This window comes from Schistocerca cancellata, chromosome 4 (assembly GCF_023864275.1).
Source record: "Schistocerca cancellata isolate TAMUIC-IGC-003103 chromosome 4, iqSchCanc2.1, whole genome shotgun sequence".
NCBI classification, from domain to species: domain Eukaryota; kingdom Metazoa; phylum Arthropoda; class Insecta; order Orthoptera; family Acrididae; genus Schistocerca; species Schistocerca cancellata.
The window spans coordinates 522,677,644-522,699,786 of NC_064629.1; the positions used below are offsets into that span (position 1 = coordinate 522,677,644).

At 44.9% G+C, this 22,143-nt stretch overlaps 1 protein-coding gene across 1 annotated transcript in view; it reads right to left on the reverse strand.

The window, feature by feature from the left end:
* LOC126183294 (activator of 90 kDa heat shock protein ATPase homolog 1) overlaps nt 1-22,143 on the reverse strand; it is a 93,889-nt gene that overhangs the window by 66,561 nt on the left and 5,185 nt on the right. The gene's annotated exons all lie outside the window — the stretch shown is intronic.

Sequence of the window (22,143 nt, forward strand, 5' to 3'; positions counted from 1 at the left end):
GTATGATACTACAGTACCATCACAAGATAAAAAAAAAAAAAACTGACCATTTAGTAAGACCTACATCACAAGCATTGTGAAACCTAGTGCTAAGCTTAGCCAGGTCACAGAAAACCTAGGGGCCTTGTGCAAAGATTTTGATGGTGAGGACCATCTTCTTATAGTAGAAGGAGCAGGAAACAGCCTGGCTAGCAATTTGGACTATAGTATTATGTGTGACCTGGATGTAATAGGAGCAGCAACAGCTCACACTTGTGTGGGGGTTTGTGCATGTTTTGCAGTGCCATGACCAGCCCTGGGTTAATAAGGCTGTCAACCTTGTTAACAGAGAGCTGGGAGAGTTACTGTTGGCAGAAACTAAATCTCATATCTGTGCTGTGCCTGTTGACGCAATTGGGAGATGGGGTTTCAACTAGTCATGGCCTGCACCTGAATATGAGGGGGAAGGATAGATTAGTTGATCTTGCAGACAATGTAAAGGGGGGCTACATGCACATAAGACAAAATACCTGTGATTACTGGAGTCAGAGAGACACATTTTTTAGGTTAGAGTCAGGTTACAGACAGAATATTGAAAGAGATTAAAACAGAACAGTGCCATAATGTATGTAGCACTACCTAGAGAAATAAAATTTGTGTGTTTCATCAGAACATTAGAGGATTGTAAAATAAGATAGATGAGCTTCTTGTATGCCTAGAAAATGGGGTAAATTCTGAAGGTATAAATGTTTTGTATCTCTCTGAACACCATGTAACCGCAGGGATGGAGAAGTTAAATTTAAGGGGTTATAGATTAGTGTCTTATTCATGTAGGATCAACATGGAAAAAGGAGGAGTTGCTACTTATATAAAAACTGGTCACAAAGTCAAAAATATTGAAACAAATAGTTTTTGTGTAGATCAGATCCTTGAAGCATGTGCTTGTGAGTTCCTACTGCAATATACTTCATATAGTAATTTTAACAATCTACAGATCCCCTCAAGGTAACTTTCAGCAATTCATGAAAAATCTAGAGGCATTATTGACAGACAGTGCTCAGGTAAAACAATTAATGTGTACCCAGTTGTTAATGGGCTATCTGATCATAATGCACAGTTAATGGAAATAACACATATAGCACCTTACAGGTTTCAGGAAGGTTCATACAAGGCAGGGAGGCTTATTGATGCGAACAGGGTACAGAGTTTTAAGAGCAGCCTAGAAGAGGTAGAATGGGATGAAGTATACACAGAAAATGATGCTGATGCCAAATTCAATTTATTCCACCATAAACTTGTCTCAATATTTGAGAGTTGCTTTCCTGAAATGTTATCCAAAAAACCATTACAAAGTCAAGTAAGCCATGGATTACTAAGGGAATTAAGATGATGTGTAAGAGGAAGAGGGAAATACATGGACAGGCCAGAATAAGTCAGGATCTGATATTACTTGCTTACTACAAAAGATACTGTAATATTTTAAGGAAAGTCATTAAGAAGTCGAGAAGCTTATGAGTTCTGACAGAAATTAATAATGTGGATAATAAGATTAAAACTATATGGAATATTGTCAAATGGGAGATAGGGCAGCCTGACAGTGCACAGCATACCATAGCAATAAAGTTAAATGATGATGTAAGTGTTAAAAATACTTGCAGCTTCTCACTTTCTGAATGTAGAGTAAAAATAGGGTTAAGGGTTCAGTTGAAGAAGCAAAAAAGTATGTTAGATATGTCATTCCCCAGGACTTTAGGCCTTTAGAAATAGCACCAACGTCCCCCACTGAAATTAAGGGAATTATAAATATATTGGAAAACAAGAGCTCATGTGGTGTTGATGGAGTCTAACTGAATTTTGAAGTGTTGTTCTAATTTAATAAGTGGAGTCCTTAGCGATATATCTAGTGCTTTACTGGCACAGGGAATTTTTCCAGACAGACTGAAATATGCAATTGTCAAACCTCTTCATAAGAAAGGGGACAAGAGTGACTTAAATAATTATAGACCAATCTCATTGCTGACTTCATTTTCTAAAATATTCAAAAAAGTTATGTATTCCAGAGTAGTCACATTTCAGTGAAAATAATTTACTCAAGATGTCACAGTTCGGATTCTGGAAGGGTTACTCAACTGAGAATGCTACCTACACATTTACTCATCAAATAGTACAAGCCCTAATTTTTGTGATCTTTCCAAGGCATTTGACTGTGTGGATCATGTCACACTCTTAGAAAAACTCAGGTTTTATGAAACTGAAGGCTATACACACAGTTGGTTCAAATCATACTTAAGGAACAGAAACCAGAAAGTTGTGCTGAATAACACGAATAATGTTGGGAGGGTGGTAAATGTACAAGGTCACAAAACAATCCAAAGATTTGGTAAGAACGACCAGCATAATAAAAAATCTACATAGACATATAATGTCAAAACATTATGAGAAGCATTAACCTCAACAGAACATAAAAACCAAAACAACCGCCAAAACAATTCCAATGTCACGTCCACACCAAAAGTTCAAGATTAAACATATTGTAACCAACTGAGACACCAAGGCTAAAATAACTTCTAACGTTGTCCTACAGAAACTATAATTATTCATATTGCAACATGTGTGACCTTACTGTCCATTACCAAAAAATTTTATTAAACTAATTAACCAGTAATCTGAACATGGCACATGCCCAATACACCTCATATTATCCAACTGCATCAATATTAAAACACTGAATTTAACTATCAGAAAATACACACATGTGTTATCATATCCAAATAAGCCAGCTGTGAAATTATGCCTACTCCATAAAAGTGTAAGAGATTCTAAGGGGTGGCAGAGATCTACGTAAAATACGCTGTATGTCTCCATGGCCTATCTCATAGTGTATTTATATTGTTTAATATTTGACCATGTGTGCAGATCCATTATAATATTATGTATCTAATAAAAAATCTAAGACATGTTGAAAATAGCTAAAAACATTTCAACATGGAAAATGTAAATGTATAAAAAAAGAGGGTGGGGTAGGGGTGTGAGGCATACACAAACCTCATATCTATGGCATCAAGCAACAGCATGTATAAATGCTAATTACAACATGCATGTAAAACCATTCTAGTATTAGATCCTAAATAACAGAAAAGGATGTCTAGGTAGAAGCTTATGTGACAAGGGTGTCACTTATGAAAATTTATGTAACATGTAAATGTAAAAAATGTATAAATTTTGATGGAAGGATAGAGCGTCGGGTGGGGAAGAATTTAAATTAAAGCTAAAATGTGTACCTCGCTGTGACTGTACTATAATATACATATATTTCTGAACTTGATTTTTGACTTTGGCTTGTAGTTTCTTTGCTAAACACTTGTGCGTTAACCCACTGGATGATGTGCCTGAACAATAGTGCTGTGCACTTACTGCCATTACATGGTCTCATATTTTCAACATTTTCTTCTTGCTTAAGCTGACATGGTGTGAAGTATCTCCTACTGATATTTGCAAGTCAGCTATGGCATCTTTTCTGGGTAAATAGCATATATGACACACACTTAACAATTTTCATAAGTACATTTAATTTTTCTGACTAATAATTTTCATGGAAATTTAATTTTTGTTGATATTCACAGTTTTTGCTTTGTTTCAATTTTAATGCCAGCACTGTGAAGAGCAATGATCAAAACCAGTTATTAATAAATACATTTGAAACAATACAGTATGTACCACGCATTTCTCCAACTATATCAATGCTGTTAACAGTCTCCTGAAAAAAAAAAAAAAAAAAAAGTGATCTACTGTCCAAGCACAGCACAAAAGGCAATAACGACATATGAATAACAAAAACAAAAGGCTGCAATTTGCTTCATCAAACAGTGTCTTGCAGCACTTTCACTCAAGTAAAAATAAAGGTAGGAGATGTATCCAAGAAGGTGAAAGTGTTCTCAAAGGAAATTCCCAGTGGAACAATTACCAAAAGGAAAGAAGAAAAACAAAGACGACGTACGGCACTATAACAGGAGAAAGGAAAAACCAGAAGGACAACGAACACTACAATGGACAAAACAGGGCAAAAAAACCACAGAGACACACAAGAAACAGGGAGAAGAGATTAAAAACAAAAAAGACTACCATGGCTGGCTGACCATGAGATTAAAGGAGAAGCCAGCCACTCTGAAACACATGAAAACCTCCACCCTAAAAGCCCTAGAGTGGAGGACAAAGAGGGACAAAGGATACGCATTAAAACTCAGCTCAAATGATAAAACCCACCCTCACAAATAAAATGTACAACTAAAGCTGCTGTTGAGGCATTGTCACACAACATCAAAGGTAGGGTGCTGAGAAAGTTAACAATCCACTGCAGAGCAGCTAAAAGTGGGCAGTCCAGCAAGAGGTGGACGACTTATTTGGGAGCCACAGCAACAATGAGGTGGGTCCTCGTGACGCAGGAGGTAACCCTGTATAAGCCACGTATGGCCAATGCGGAGCCGACAAAGGACAACTGATTCCTTGCGAGAAGCCCGCAGGGAAGACTTCCACACAGTCGCAGTTTCCTTAATGACACGCAGTTTGTTATGCCACTCCATCTCCCAAAGCTGAAAAACCTTCCAGCATAAGACAGATCTCAGGTCAGTTTCAGAGACGCCCATCTCCAGAAGCGGTTTCCGCGTAGCCCGTCAGCAAGTTCGTTGCCTAGGATTCCGACGTGTCCTGGAGTCCACACAAACACCACTGAATGATGGGACCGGTCCAGGGCACAGATGGACTCCTGGATGGATGGTACCACAGGATGACGAGGGTAGCACTGGGCGATAGCTTGTAAGCTGCTCAGGGAGACTGAACAGAGAAGAAACAACTCACCAGAACAGGAACAGATGTACTGAAGTGCACGAGATAGGGCCACAAGCTCTGCAGTGAATACACTGCAGCCAGTGTGCAAGGAATTCTGTTCAATATAGCCTCCGCTGACATAGGTGAAGCCAACATTACCATGAGCCATCAAGCTGATGGTTTAAGCAACTTCAGGGCCCCAGAACACGTCAAAAATCGAGACCAAGTGACAGCCGAGAGCGGTGGGGTTAACGAAGTCCTTCGGGCCATGCAAAACGTCCAGACAGAGCTTCGGCTGAATTTTACACCATGGAGGTGTACATGAATGGAAATCACGTAGAGGTGGCAAAGGGAAGGTCTCCAGTTCGGATAGACGGGATCGCACATGAACCATAATCGTGAGCCCTGACCTCAGCCGCCAATGTGAGAGATGAACTGCTGCAGGTGGGAAAAGGAGACGGTAATTCAGACGTGCAGGAGAACTACGAATGTGTGCAACATAACTGGCGAGCAGTTGTGCACATCGGATCCGCAATGCAGGGACTCTGGCCTCCACCAGGACCCTGGTCACCGGACTCTTTCAACAAGCTCCTGTCACTAGGTGACCACCACAGTGGTGAATGCAATGCTGAGGGTGCCACCGATCCATAAACCAGACTCCCGTAGTCAAGGCGGGATTGAACAAGGGCTCTGTAGAGCTGCAGCAGCGTAGAGCTATCTGCACCCCAATTGGTGTTGCTCAGACAGTGGAGAACATTGAGGCTCTGCCAGCACTCTCGCTTAAGCTGGTGAAGGTGAGGTAGCCAAGTCAATCAGGCATCAAAAACCAGTCCTAATAATTTATACATCTTCACTACAGTGAGTGGATCTTCATTAAGATAAAGTTCTGGTTCCCGATGAACGGTACGATGCTGACTGAAGTGCAGACACATGACTACACAGCTGAAAACTGGAAGCCATAAGCTAAAGCCCATGACTGTCTTGTGAATGGCTCCCTATAGGCGCCGCTCAGCAACACCAGTACTGGAGGAGCAATACAAAATGCAGAAGTCACCTGCATGCAGAGAAGGGGAAACCGACAGCCCTACAGCTGCTTTCAGGCTGTTAATGACCACTAAAAATAGCGACACACTCAATTCGGAGCCCGGAGGAACACCTTTTTCCTGAATATGGGTGGAACTATGGGAGGCACCAACTTGGACACAAAAGTACGGAGCGACAGGAGGTTTCAGATAAAAACTGGGAGCGGACCCCAGAGACCTCACTCATACGATGTGGCAAGGGCATGATGTCGCCAGGTCGTGTCGTATGCTTTACGTAAGTCAAAACAGATGGCAACCAGGTGTTGGCATCTGGAAAATGCTGTTTGGATGGCAGACTCGAGGGACACAAGATTATCAGTGGTAGAGCAACCCTGGCAGAAGCTGCCCTGACATGGAGCCAGTAGGCCACCTGACTCCAGGACCCATCCCAACCGCCAATGCACCATACATTCCAGCACATTACAGAGAACGTCAGTGAGGCTTATGGGCCAATAGCTATCCACATGAAGTGGATTTTTACCAGGTTTTAGCACCAGTAAGATGGTGCTCTCCACCACTGCGATGGAAAGATGCCATCACACCAGATCCAGTTTAAGATGATGAGGAGATATTACTTGTAGTCAGACGAGAGATGTTTAATCGTCTGACTGTGACCCGATCCGGCCCAAGAGAGGTGCTGGAGAAATGAGCAAGGGTGCTGAGGAGCTCCCACTCTGTAAACGGGGCATTATAGGGTTCACTGTGGCGTGTAGTGAACAAGAGGACTTTCCTTTCCATCCGCCGTTTGAGGGTGCGTAAGGCTGGGGGGGGGGGGGGGGAGGGGGGGTAGTAGTTCGATGCAGAGGCTCGAGCATACTGATCAGCAAAGTGCACAGCAATCACGTTTGCATCGGTAAAGAGCATGCCCTTGATGTTAACACCAGGGACACCTGTTAGGGTCTGGTACCCTAAAAGATGTCTGATCTTCATCCAGACTTGGGAAGGTGATGTATGGCACCCAATTGTTGAGACTTCCCTCTCTCTACACTCCTGTTTCCGTCATTTTGGTTGGTTTTGGGGTTTGATGGGGGATAAACATCGAAGTCATCAGTCCCCTTTCTGTCATTTTATAAGCAGGTGAACACAGGTACGGAGCTGCATAAAATCTATTATGTGCTCTAGGTAAGGGTGCCACTTATGTCACTGTAGAGCTTGCCAACACACTTTAATTGCCTCAGCGACTTTCGACGACCACCAAGGGACTGTCTTTCACCGGGGGTGCCCTAGAGAACAAGGGATCACGTTTTCAACCACAGGAATTATCGTTTTAGTGACCAGCTCAACCACAACATCGATGGCACCACGTGCGGAAGATTCAACGGTGACAACAGCAGTGAAGGCCATCCAGTCTGCCTTGTTTAAAGCCCAAGTGCGTAGGCGTCCGTGGGCATGATGCCAGGGGAGTGACAAGAAGATGGGGAAGTGGTCACTACCACACAGGTAGTCATGTGCTCCCCAGTGGATAGACAGGGGAAGTCCTGGGCTGCAAATGGATAAATCAACGGCCGAGTAATTACCATGAGGCACACTGAAATGTGTGGCGGCCCCATTACTTAAGAGGTAGAGGTCAAGTTGGGACAGTAAATTTTCGACATCTCTGCCGCAGCCAGTAAGCATGGTGCTACCCCACAGGGGATTATGGGTGTTAAAATCACCCAAATGTAGGAAAGGTTTAGGGATCTGACAATCAGTGCATCCAATATGTTCAGGGGTACAGCACCATCTGGAGGAAGATATACATCGCAGACAGTTATTTCCTGCATCATCCGTATTCTAACAGCCACAGCTTCAAGAGGGATTTCAACAGGCACAGGTTCACTACAGACAGAGTTTAGGACATAAATGCAAACTCCACCGAACACACTATTGTAGTCGCTACAGTTCCTGTAATATGTTTTATAGCCATTGAGGGCAGGGATCCGCATTGCCGAGAACCGTTATTTCCTGGAGGGCAATGCAGAAACCAGGTGTAAAGCTTAACAGTTGCCGTAGCTCAGCCAGGTAGTGGAAAAAACCACCGCAATTCCACTGGAAGATGACGTGATTGTGAGACTGGGAAGGCATGAAACACTCAATGAGGCAGTCTACACCTTAAGGTCACCTGCTGCCACCGTCTTATTTCCTGAACAGGCTATATCCATTGTGTCGGAGGGTCTGGCGAGATCTAGGTCCTCAGCGAATGCCAGAATTTTCACCTCATCCTCAGAAGCAGAGCTTGCAGGCAGCGGTGGTGTGGGTGCCACCGCAATTCCCTTGGTCTTGGGTGTCTTCTTTCTGGATTTCTCTTGCTGATCCTTGGGTTTCTCTGGCTGGGAGGGATTCACTGATTTAATCTCCAGGATTGATGATGAGCGTGAAGCCCTACGACCAGCTGCTTTTGGGCACTTTTGCCCCTGGTGGGTGTTATCTTTCCCACTAGCAGAAACCTGGGAATGGAGTGACCCAAGGGACCCCTTCCTACTGAAAGGAGCCGAAGAAAACTTATGATTCTCTGGCTGAGAAGTCGGGACTGGTGTCCCCAATGGTTCGGGGGACAGTACTCCCGAGGTAGGTGGTGTGGGAGCAACAAGGAGGGAAGTGCCCCCCCCCCCCCCCACCACCACAAGGGGGCAGGTGTAGTCTTCCGGCTCTGAGAGCCAACTGGAGCTCGTGGAATTAATGGGGCTACAACTGTTCTCGTAGGGGCGGCATAGGAGGTGCTCATAGCCGCAGGATGTAGGCGCTCAAATTTCCTCTTAGCCTCAGTGTAGGTCAGTCGGTCCAGGGCCTTATATTCCATGATTTTCCTCTCTTTCTGTAAAATCCTGCAGTCTGGCGAGCATGGTGAATGATGCTCTCCACAGTTGACACAGATGGGAGGCGGGGCACATGGAGCATGGGAATGGGATGGATGTCCAAAATCTCGACACATGATGCTGGATGTGCAGGAGGAAGACATATGGCTGAACTTCCTGCACTTAAAGCACCACATTGGGGGAGGGATATATGGCTTGACATCACAGTGGTAGACCATCACCCTGACATTCTCGGATAATGTGTGACCCTCGAAGGCCAAGATGAAGGCACCAGTAGCAACCAGATTATCCCTTGGTCCCCGATGGACGCGCCGTACGAAAAACTCCTTGTTTGCTCCAAGTTGGCACACGTTTACTCGGCAGACTGCAAAAGAAGGTCCCTGTGGAATACAATACCCTGGGCCATATTTATGTGCTTGTGAAGCGTGATAGTAATGGAAACATCCCCCAGCTTGTCACAAGCAAGTAATGCCCGTGACTGAGAAGAGGTTGCCATTTTTATCAAGAGTGACACTGACAGCATTTTGGACAAACCCTCCACCTCCCCAAACTTGTCCTCTAAATGCTCTTCAGAAAACTGAGGCTTCATCGAGACAAAAGGCTCCTTGACTTGTCTCAAGCAGATTTTAAGAGAATGTTTGGGCGAGTGAAGGCGTAAGGATCTTGATGATTATTTTTATCAGGTTTAGGCCAATTATGAGACATTATCCCATTATGTAGAAAGAGTAAGAATGGCTATGGTAGCCTTGTGTATCAAAATATCTGAAGTAGAAGCCGTGGGTAGCATCATGGAAGGTACATGCCCACAAGCTCAGTTTCTAACAGTATTTTTAAAAGGCCGCAATCGTTTCCAGAGTTAGAGACATTGGTGGTCGGAGTAGACAATTTGAAGTATTGTGATGGAAAACGTGAGAATGAGCAAATGCTCGAAGAAGAAAACGAATGTGCCGAGTTCCAGGACAATTTTACAGGGCGTCAAGGTGATGGCCCGCGGTGCTTTAGATGTAGTAGTACAATGCATTTTGTGCATGGCTGTCCCAAACCACATGAGCATTCTATAAACAGCTGCCAGCAGAAGAAAATTCAGGGGGACCACCTTGGGGTTGTAGTAAAGTATGTGCGGTTGATACCTCTTGCCTGAGTATTGGTAGGTTCTGAACCTGTGTTTAGTTTGCTTGCTTGCTTAAGGAATTAGTGTATAGTTACTCAATTACAAATGGTATATTAATAATAGAGTTTGTGCAGGTTTATCTGTCTTACAAGTAACAGAAAGTGAGTGTCTGTCCATGGCTAATAAAAAATTAGATGTAGGTTGCATAAAGTGTAAACTCAGGATAGGTGTGTTTACTTGGCCTTGGCAATTTTCGATTATTCAGGGCATGACAATACCCGTATTGCTGGGGTATGATTTTCTTGTATGAACTGGTTGTGTTTCAGACTATGCATGGAAAGAGATTTTTTTTTTTAAATTCCGTCCTGCGGAAAAATTACAGTTGTGTGACCATAAAGATAAGAACAGCGTGTACCACGTACAAGGGGTGGTTTCACTTTTGACATTAAACATTTGTCTTGCGATCAGGCCTGGAAACTTAAGATGTTCTTTACCAGTTCCTGGATGTCTTTTCAGAAAAGTTAGGGGTAACACATGAGGTGTCCTATAAGATAAGGGTGCACGATACTAAGCCAGTTAGACAATTGCCTTATTGGCTCTCTCAACCCAAGATGAAGGAATTAGGTAAGATCGTAAGCAAGTTGTTGGAGGATGGTGTTATTAAACACTCAGTTTCACCTTATGCTTCTCCAATTTTTTTTTGTACCAAAGCCTAATGATGCGGGGTTTAGGCCGGTCATAGACCACCATTTTCTTAACCAGAAAGTGGTGTTAGAACCTGTGCCCCTCCCCGATTTACACACTAGTTTTACGTGGTTTGCAAGTGCACATGTGTTTTCCGTGTTAGATTTAAATCAAGCCTACTATCAGATCCCCCTGGCTGAGGAATCTCAACCATTAACAGCTTTCTGTACCGTGTACCATTTGGGTTGGCTACTGGGGCGGCAGTCTTGTCCCGCCTTTAGACTGTGTATTTGGCGAGTTTAAATTTAAATTTGTGCACACTTACCTTGATGATGTGGTAGTCTATAGTAAGAATTATGAGGAGCGTATTGAACATTGAAACAAGTGGTCACACGGTTAAAGGAAGCAGGTCTTACGGTGAAACCAGGCAACTTCACACTAGCTAAAAGTGAACTTTCCTTGCGCAAGTATTAGGAATTCCCGACTAATTTGCCATTTATTGTGCAGACCGATGCATCAAATGCCGGCATTGCTGCAGTTTTGTTGCAACAGCAGGAATGCGAACGGAGACCAATAGCATTGGCTTCAAGGGCACTTTCAGGTCCTGAATGCAATTACTCTGTTTATGAGTTAGAAGCATTAGCCGTGTTGTTTGCTACTAAGAAATTCAAATTCTATCTTGAGCATCGGTGATTTCAGCTTGAGACTGATAATCAAGCACTGAGTTGGGTTTTGGCACGCCCACGAAAAACAGGTAGAATAGCACACTGGGCTATTAGGATTTCAGCCTTCCAGTTTGATATGATGACATTCGAGGGTCGCAAAATTTGGCTGCTGATGCACTTAGCCGCATGTTTCTGCAAGACTGAAAAGATTTCCACAAATAAGTTTTTCAGGCATCATTACCTGCAGATTTGGCAGAGGTGCCGAAACCTCAAGTGGTGGGGGTGGTAGTAACCGAGATCCCAGCCTTGTTTAGTAACCGTAAGGAAGAGCAAGAAAGTGATCCTTAGTTAGCCGTGGTCTGAGAGGAGTTGCAAAATGGGCATTTGTTAGACGGTTATTCAATAGAGAAAGGAGTACTTTGTTATCAAGAGCAACGAGACCAGAAGGTAAGAATTTGTCTGCCGAAGGGCGTGGTACCAGCCGTATTTAAATACTACTATCAATCTGTATATGGTGGACATTTAGGTGGCAAGAAAACACTCACCAAAATTAAAGAACATCTTACTTGGAAAGGAATGGATATCAAAATTCGAAAGTTAGGCAGTGGTTGTGGAGATTGCCAACACAGGAAGCCGGATGTGGGCATGCGTAAGGGATTCTTGCAATCCACTAGGGAATTTCAACCTTTTCAAAAGCTTTTCACTGATTATGTCAGGCCACTGACACACACTAAGAATGGGAACAGGTTTATTTTTGTGGTAGTGGATGCTCTTACCAGATTTGTCTAGGTCATTCCGAGCAGAAGTACCACCACAGATGCAAGTATCCGGCATTTATCATCTATTTCCACAAATTTTGTGTCCACCTTGTGGTTTGGTGAGTGACAATGCGCCGGCATTTAGTTCTCGGCAATTCTGTAGGTTCTGTTTTGTGCAAGGTATTCGCCATGTGATGACTACTCCATATTACCCACAAGCTTCTTTCACAGTGCAGATTAACTGCAATTTAAAATCTGCGTTTATAATTTACCACTCTAGTGCTCCGATTAAGTGGGACCAGTCGTTGAATTGGCTGAGTCTGGCTTTTAACAACACTCAACAAGAGAGCCATGGGACTACTACTGCGAAGCTACTCTTAAGTTACGAAACCCCTTGAGCAATCTTTGGTCCATAAAGGACATTCTGGCAGAGCATGTGGACCCTCACGAGCTATGGGTTAGATGGGAGGCAGCAAAAAGGAAATACAATTTTGGCACACTGCTGAGAAGAGGCGTATAATAGGGAAAGGCAAGCAATGTTAGTTGGGGTGGGCAACCGGGTTTTTGTAAAAAGATTTATGGGGGCAGAGACACTGCAATAATGAGGCATTAGGTAAATTAACACCCAGGTTCATTGGCCCATGTGAAGTAATTAGAGTACTCACTCCGGTCAACTTGCTGGTGAAGGGTCTGTAGACACAGAGGGAATTTCACACCCAACTGCACTAACTTTAGGTGTGCAAACTTGGGGGAGCTTTACCTTAAGATGGGAGGTTGATGTGTGCACATCGACCTAGCCATTATCGATCTCACCTACCACAAAGTTTGCCTATATAGCACGCGCCCGAGGCGAGGCACACGAATAGAGAGTGAACATGGAGCCACTAGGAGGTGTGAGGCGTGCATGCACTGTGTTTGGAAGCATACTGGATGGCTGTAAAAGCTAGCAACACGTAGAACTGAGACTATTGGTAGTGGCGTTGGTGATTCTGATGATTGGTTGACGGGACTCTGAGTGGACAGCCTTGTTTCTGCTCACGACGGTATAGGAGCCATGGATCGTTTTTGAACAAAATTTCAGCCTATTAACTGTGCTAACAATATGATTTAATGTATTGCTGCCTCTTGTTGCCTCCTTCAAAATTCTCATCAGCTACTTCAATATGTGCCATAGGTATTGCCAACTGCCAGTCCTGAACTATTTCCTTAGTAGTGAAATGCCCGTGTTTTCATGGTTTATCAAGTGTGATTAATTTATTTTTTTTTTAATTTTATTTACTGGACCAATTGGTTTCTTGAAGTTTTCCAGGCCATAGTTTAAATTGTCATTATTGTTTGGCCTGTATTCTCTGAAGCACATATATGAACATGTTTTCTGAGGCTTGTTGAATTAAACCATTTGTTTGTGTGTTTTAGAAGCTTGTCTTGTTACTTTGTGTTCTCTCCCGTGTGTACAACGACCTGCCTGAGGAGACAGGCGAGCTGGGACTGTTGATTGTTGAAGAGTAAAAGGGCTCTTCCTGAGAGCAGCAGTTTATGTGTAATGAAAAGAAAGCTGTGTAATCCTGCTTTAAGTATGCGCCTCCAATTAAAACCATTATCTCTTGATGCATTTGTAGTTGCACGAGTGGTGGCGTAGTTTTAAAACCACGAGTTTGTTTAATGCTCCTGTGTTGAACTATTGCAGGAGTTAACTCTAAAGCCAATTACTTGTCAGCTTAAATTTGTTTTAGATATTTCTATATTTAATTGGAGTAATGTTTTTATGAGAAGCTTTGTCTTAATATTTTATGCTGTGTGGGTTTTTTTTTTTTTTTTTTTTTTTTTTATCAGTACCAAGGAACTAAACTTGCTCAGAGAGTTATATTGTAACAAAGTCAGTCATGTTTGAGAATTGTGGCCTAGTCCTTTCATTAACTGAACCTTTCCTGTGCTACCATAAACTAGCGCTACACCGGCCTCCACCATGACGCTGGTCACTGGACTCGTTCCAAAAGCTCCTGTTACCAGTCTCTCCACAGTGGTGCATTGGGTCGAGTAAATGCAATGCTAACAGTGCCGCCGAACCATAAACCAGACTCCCATAGTCAAGGCGGGATTGAACAAGGGCTCCGTAGAGCTGCAGCAGTGTAGAGCTATCTGCACCCCAGTTGGTTTTGCTCAGGCAGCGGAGAGCATTGAGGTGCTGTCAGCACTTCTGCTTCAGCTGATGAAGATGAGGAAGTCACGTGAATTGGGTGTCTAAAACCAGTCCTAAGAATATGTCTCCACTACAGTGAGTGGATTGTCATTAAGATAAAGTTCAGTTTCCAGATGAGCGGTAAGACGCAAACTGAAGTGCACGACACATGACTTTGCAGTTGAGAACTGGAAGCTGTGGGCTAGAGCCCATGACTGCGCCTTGTGGATAGCTCCCTGTAGGTGCCACTCACCAACACCAGTACTGGAGGAGCAGTACGAAATGCAGAAGTCGTCTGCATACAGAGAAGGTGAGACCAACGACCCGACAGCTGCTGCTAGTCCATTAATGGCCACTAAAAAGAGAGGTAAACTCAATACAGAGCCCTGTGGGACCCCATTCTCCTGGATATGAGGAGGAACTACGGGAGGCACCAACTTCAACATGGAAAGTACAGAGGGACAGGAAATTCTGGATAAAAATCGGGAGCAGGCCTCTGAGACCCCACCCGTATTATGTGGCAAGGATATGGTGTCGCCAGGTGGTGTCATACGCTTTGTGTAGATAAAAAAAAGACAGCAACCAGGTGCTGGCATCTGGAAAAGGTTGTTCGGATGGCAGACTCGAGGGACACAAGATTATTAGAGTGCCCCTGGCGGAAGCCGCCCTGACAGGGAGCCAGTAGGCCACATGACTCCAGGGCCCAACACAACTGCCAGCTTATCATACGTCCTAACAGCTTACAAAGAACATTGGTGAGGCTGGTGAGCCAATAGCTATTCACATCAAGCAGGTTTTTACTGGGTTTTAGCACTGGGATGATTGTGCTCTCCTGCCACTGAGATTGCAAGACACCATTGCACCAGACCCGGTTGAAGATGAGATGTCGCTTGTAGTCGGATGAGAGATGTTTAATCATCTGACTGTGGATCCGACCTGGCCCAGAAGCTGTGTCAAGGCAATGTACAAGGACACTGAGGAGCTCCCACTCTGTAAATGGAGCATTATAGGGTTCACTGTGACGTACACTGAACAAAAGGGCTTTCCTTTCCATCCGCCGTTTGAGGGTGCAAAATGCCGGGGGATAATTCTGACACAGAGGCTCAAGCACTGTGCTCAGCAAAGTGCTCTGAAATTGAGTTTGCGTTGGTAGGTAACACACCATTGATGTTAATGCCAGTAACACCTGTCTGGGTCTGGTACCCACAAACATGTCTGATCTTCGTCCAGACTTGGGAAAGTGACGTATGGCACCCAATGGTCGAGAGGTTCCCCTCCCAACACCCCTGTTTCTGTCTTTTTATAAGCTGGTGAACGCGGGCATGGAGCTGTTTAAAAGCTATTAGGTGCTCTAGGGAAGAGTGCCACTTTTGTCACTGTAGAGCTCACCAACACTCTTTAATGGCCTCAGCAATTTCCACTGACCACCAAGGTACTGATTTTCGCCGGGGGGCACCCTAAAGAACGACAGATCGTGTTTTCTGCCACAGAAATGATCGTTCTAGTAACCTGCTCAACTGCCACATCGATGGTACCATGTGCGGGAGATTCAACGGTGACAGCAGAATTGAAATCTTCCCAGTCTGCCTTGTTTACAGCCCATCTTGGTTGACGTCCAGTGGAATAGCGCTGGGGGAGTGATAAAAAGATGGGAAAGTGGTCACTACCACACAAGTCATCGTGGGATCTCCAGTGGACAGATGGGAGAAGTCCTGGGCTGCAGAGGGATAAATCAATGGCCAAGTTTCATGAGCCACACTGAAATGTGTGGTGTCCCCAGTATTTAAGAGGCAGAGGTCGAGTTGAGACAGGAAAGCTTAGACATCTCCACCTCAGCCAGTAAGCACAGTGCCACCCCACAAGTGGGTATGGGTATTAAAATCTCCTAAAAGTAGGAAAGGTTTAGAGCGTTTTTGAATCGGTGCAGCCAATGTGTTCAGGGATACTGCATCATCTGGAGGACGATATACGTTGCAGACAGTTATTTCCTGTGCCATTCTTATCCTGACAGCCACAGCTTCAAGAGGGGTTTGAAGCAGCACAGGTTCACTGTATACTGAGTTCAGAACAGACACAAACTCCACCTGACACAGTATTATAGTCGCTACGGTTCTTGTAATATCCCCTTCAGCTGCGAAGGACAGGGGTCCACATTGCCAGGAACCAGGTTTCCTGGAGGGCAATGCAGAAAGCACGTGTAAAGCTTATCAGTTGCTGTAGCTCAGCCAGGTGGTGGAAAAAACTGCAGCAATTCCACTGGAGGATGACGTTATTGTGAAGCTGGGAAGGCATGAAGCATGTAAGGAGGCAGATTACACCTCAGGGTCACCTGCTGCTACCGACTGAGTATTTGTATTCATTCCTATTGTGAATGAAACATCAGTGAGATCCATGTCCTTGGGGGATGCCGAGCTCTCCACCTCATCCGCGGTGCAGAATTGGTAGGAAATGGTGTGATGGGGCCACTGGAGGGTCCTTTTCTTAGCAGACCTTTGTTTGCTTGCCCTCTCACTTCTCTTTAGGGGCTTGTTCCCTGAAGTAGCTTCAGGCACGGAGGAAGACTGAAGCTCTTCGTCCAGCAGCTTTCGGCTCCTTTAGCCACTAGGGAGTGTCTGCTGTAACAGTGGAGATCTTGGGAGAGTGGGTCTCAAGGGACCCCTTCCACATGAGATGAGCTGGAGGAGGCTGTTGCTTCTCCGGCTGGGGGGAGGGGACCGATGTCCACCATGTTTGGGGGGCAAAGGGGGGGGGGGGGGGGGGTGCGCTTGCTCCCGAAGTAGGTACTATGGGAGCAACGGAAGGAGATTTTCCCCCTACTACCAAGGGGGGCAGATGTATTCTGGAGGCCCGGACGGTCCACTGTTCATGGCACAGAGAGTGGTAAGACTGGTACTTGTGATGGCGATGGTAATGTAGATGCAGCACATGTGGACGTCAACTGAACGGGGTGTAATCGTTCAAATTTAAGCTTAGCATCTTGGTAAGTCAACTGGTCCAGGGTCTTTTACTTCACGATTTTCCTATCCTTTTGGAGTACTGTGCAGTCTGGCGAGCAGGGGGAGTGCTGCTCCCCGGCAGCTGATACAAGTGGGAGGAGGCACACAGGGAGTATCTGGATGCAGTGGACGTCCGCTGTCTCAACATGTGGCATTGGAAGCGCATCACGAAGACATGTGCCCAAATTTCCAGCACTTAAAGCACCGCATAAGGGGAGGGACATATGGATTAACGACACAGCGGTAAACCATCACCTTGACCTTTTCAGGCAATGGATCAACCTCAAAGGCCAAAATGAAGGCACCAGTAGCAACCCTGCTGTCTTTGGGTCCCCTGTAAACACACTGGATGAAATAAACAACCCACCGTTCTAGATTAGCGCGGAGCTCATCATCAGACTGCAAGAGGATGTCGCGATGGAAAATAATCCCCTGGTCAATGTTGCGGTTTTTATGGGGAGTGATGGAAACAGAAATATCACCTAGCCAGTCACAAGCGAGTAACGCCCGGGATTGGGCTGGGGATGCTGTCTGAATCAAGACTGCACTGCTTCTCATCTTTGACAACTCAGTCACTTCCCCAAACTTATCCTCAATATGTTCAACAAAAAATTGATGCTTCATAGGTAGAAAGGAGTCCCCATCCATTCTGCTACAGACTACATACCGAGGCGAATATGGCTCTCTTCTTTCTGTAGCCCTCTGCTCCCCCCATGGTGTAGCGAGGGAGGGAAACTATTTAGGGCCACATCAGTCAGCATTGTACTCTATCTTGCCCTTCTTAGAGGCTGCTGGTGCTGTACGGTCACCAGCAAGAGATGACTTAGTCCACTTCATTGCGGGTCATCTGCCCTGATGCCACCCACTCTGATCAGGGGCTCTCCCCATGGGTGCCACCCAGCCACAGCAAAGGCCACCTGGCACGATGGGCATTGCTGGGAGACCTCATGCACCAGGGAGACAGGCATCTACTCCTTGGCATACATGGGGAGTTCACAGCTCAGGCACCAGCAGTGTGATCCCTGTGTTGTCAAGGGGGGCTACCGCCAAATGGGTACATGACTGCCCCACCACAATGGACTGGCTACAGTGCTGGATATTGGCCACAGAAAAATCCAATACGGTCATGGGGGCAAAACCAATACTGTCATAGGGACAAAAGAGGACAGGAGACAATGGAAGAAAATGACATACCCCGAAAAAGTGCCCTCGGCCAAGTAGTTGAACTGCAGGTGGAGATGCAAAGCCATGACAAGAGACTCAGGAGATCAAATCTAAGAGCACTATGGGTAACTCATGCACCACGCAAGGCGTCCTTCCCCAAAAAGCCAGTAATTGTGTAGAATTTGTAAAGTGGCAGGTCAAACCATAAAATGGGACCTGAATTTAAAGGGCCGAAAAGTGCGAGACTCCTTTTAGTCGCCTCTTACGACAGGCAGGATACCTCGGGCCTACATCCTTTCAGTGGAGGGTATAGCCACATAGCACAGGTGTGACAGTGGCTTTAAAATGTGTTTCTTGTAAACACAGACACAGGGAGTTCCTGCACTAGCAGTTTCAGTTCCCACATGTGTGTCCTGAACCTGTTGACGTTCCGCTGCAATACAGTAGCCATCTATCACGGGGGTTACACTTTCAGCCCATCTTTCTGTCAGGGAGGTGAGCCAGTAATGACTGGGGCCTAGTCTTTGAGCAAGACGATTGCCCCAGTCCGACATCAAGGTCTATTAGTTCTACCTCAGAGTCCTCATGAAAGACATCAGATAGTATGATATTATCACCACCACCACCACCACCAGCTTCCCAACTGTCTGCGGTGGATGCTTGGCCTTCAGCTTTTTGCTCTGGGTAGACTTTGGAGCTGAAACTACAGCAGTGATAGCAGCACCACTGGACAGTGGACCAGACAAACTTTGGAGGAGCAGAAAGCTCCACTATGTCAGTGACAGCAAACTTGTCTGATGTTTTGGGAGGAAGTCTAGGCTTTGGAACTGCAGCGGCCCAAGTGCACTGGCACAAACAGGTGCTAGTGTCGACACTAGCAACCTTCATTTGGGTAGCAGCATCGGTATTGTAAAGTGGTTGTTTAAGAGCAGACACAAAGGAAGTGGCAAACTTTGGGGGGGGGGGGGGGGCGGGGGGCTGCATGGTCTTATAGATCTTTTTGGCCTCATCATAAGATATGTGCTTAGTTGTTTTGATCTCTTATCTTGCTTTCTTCAAGGAAGGCATTGCAGTCCCTACTCTAGACCATTTACACACTTTGGAGGAGATGAACAACCAACACCTTCATGAGCGATCTTACCACATTTGCCACAACTGGCTGCTGCTTTACAACCTGAGGATGTGTGCCCAAAGCACTGTCATGTAAAACAGCAGATTGGGTTAAGAAAACAAAACCACACATTGGTTGGTTGGTTTTGGGGTTTGATGGGGGCTAAATATCGAGGTCATCAGTCCCCTGTTCCAAACAGACATACTTGTAAAAGGCCTATACAGTAAAAGTGTAACCACTGCACCCAGAGGGAGGGAACACCAAGGGGTACAGAGCTAAAATGAACACCGCAATAACACAAAATAGAGGACACTTAAAAGGAGCAGAGCAAATAATTGACTAGAGTAAAACAGATTACAGTGGTTGATAGATCACTCAACTACAAGCAAATAACCTCCAGCTGGAAAGCGTTGATAGAGGTACCAACACAAATTGTTACCATAAAAAGACACTATTTTGGTATCCACGTCACAATTAAAAGTCACTGGAGTGGGTGTAGCCTGAGAAATCACGTGAGAGCGCCCACACTAGAGTGAGTGATAAAACCCAGCTGCACAGATAAAACGTAAAACTGAGTCAGCCATAGAGGCATCGTCACCTAGAATTAAAGGAAGTGCAGCTGGTAAATTAAAGGACTGAAGCAAAGGGGACTAAAAGGGGGCAGTCCATCAGAAGATGGACCACTGTCAGCCCTGCATCACAGCGACACTTGGGCGGGTTCTCACGGCTAAGGAGATAGCTGTGGGTCAACCGCGTATGTCCAATTCGGAGACGGCAGAGAACAACTGAGTCCCTACGCGTAAGACCACACACTGAGGTAGAGGAAACCAGCCTTTACATGCTCTGATAGTTTTGCACTGCTGTAAGTCCATATAAACAAGTGACTTCATGAGATTGCTATCGACCTGTTTCACTATGTTCCGTACATCAACAATGTCTTCCTGGGACCACTCAGCTTTCAGTTCTTCTCAGGGAATATCAACCAGATCCGTTTAAGTCACAGCACCTTTGTGACAATTCAAGCTGTTGTGCAGTTCACTTTCTGTTGCATACTTCCCGAGGCACTGAGCTTTCTGGATGTTCTTCACTTGCTGGGAATTGGATGTTTCTATCAATAGCGTCTCGTTTCACAAGCACTTGGCAGATTTAAAACTTCCAGTGATTTCCTCTAAGCCTTTTTGTATGTTAAATGGTGAAACTTTCTCAAAGCTCCCCTCTTGTTGTTTAATTACAAGAAACACATTCTGGACACCAGCGTGTGGTCTATTACTCAGCAATGACACAGTCTATGTAATGCCCAAGTCTAGAGCACTGGCTACACACGCCCTCTTGTTTGATTAGGTGTTGGAACCTACCAGCCGCCCACACTTCCCACTGGGAGGAGGAAGACAAGGTTTCTACAGACCCATGCTGGTCCCACGAGCAGCTAGACAGAGCTACTCCACTTAGACATAGTCGCACAAGCCTAGGTAAGCCTTATACAACTAAGCTGTGGCAGGTTCCACAGAGGTCGCCCACTAATAACTGTTCAATCTCAACAGCCATGCATCTTATGAGCACACAGCACACCTTGAGATTAAGGTTTTTTGTAGAGGTTTTTACCATCCTCGCAATCCGGGCAGTCACGCCACGGTGACACACAACATTTCACCGCCACACTGCACAATGGTCACTGAAGCGTGCTAAGAACCTATGGTGATAGGACTGGCAGCGCTTTCCAGTTCCCAGCTCAGCAACCCCAGGGTCACCAAACCTGTACCTAACAAATGAATACTGAGCCCTGAAGGCTTGAAAGAAAATATCCATGGCATGCTGAGCCATCATCCAAAATTTTCTTCTTTTAAGTGAGTGCCATAGCTGTGCTACATTGCATTTAAATTATTTTTTAAGTAGCAAATTTCTAAACTTTATACTTCAATAATAAACTTTTTTCCCACATCAAATATAGCCTAAACTTTCTTTTGAGGCACCCTGTATAAAAGATTGTGGGTCAATAGTCATGACTCATAGAAAAATAAATTCCTACTTGTGCGAACTACCTTTATGATATAGTAGTTACACGAAAACTCTCAAGGGCATTTACAAAACCTAGTTACATATAACCCTGTTTCTGCTGAATTTAGGTTTACACTGCAAATTAAATGCCTTTTTCCATCAAGGTCATAAGCTACATTTAGGACATATATTAATAAGAAATGGTACTCTATTTACAACTATACACAGCTAAGCAACACAAGTTATCCAGGCCAACAAATCTGAAGCCCTCAATACCACCACATACTAACTAACAACCAAATTTACCACTTTTCAACTAAACAAAGGCCTCAGGTTACACTGCAATTCAGCCTGTCACCATACCCAAGATTTTGTATTCACATTCACTGGCTTTACCAACCCAAACTGTCACATTTCAACCTAACCTATATCTCAAGCTACACTACAGATCACACTTTTTTTTTTTGTGTGTGTTTTTAGGGCGCACAACTTCAATGGTCATTAGCGCCCTGACTACTCTAAGAATGCACCACGAGGCACAAGTTGACAACAACAACTAAAAGGGAAAACACGATAAAAGACAGACTGACAGGCATAGGATTAAAAAACAACATCATCAAATGTCCTTAGCGAGGTTTGTCAAATTGATAAAACACGAGCAGCTGTTCGTGGGTCATCCGCTAAAATGGCATCGAAAGTATTAGGCAGGTTAAGATCGAGGCGCAGTGTGTTAAGATCTGGACAGGACATTAAAATGTGTCTAACCGTCAGCAAGTGCCCACATGGGCAGAACGGCGCCG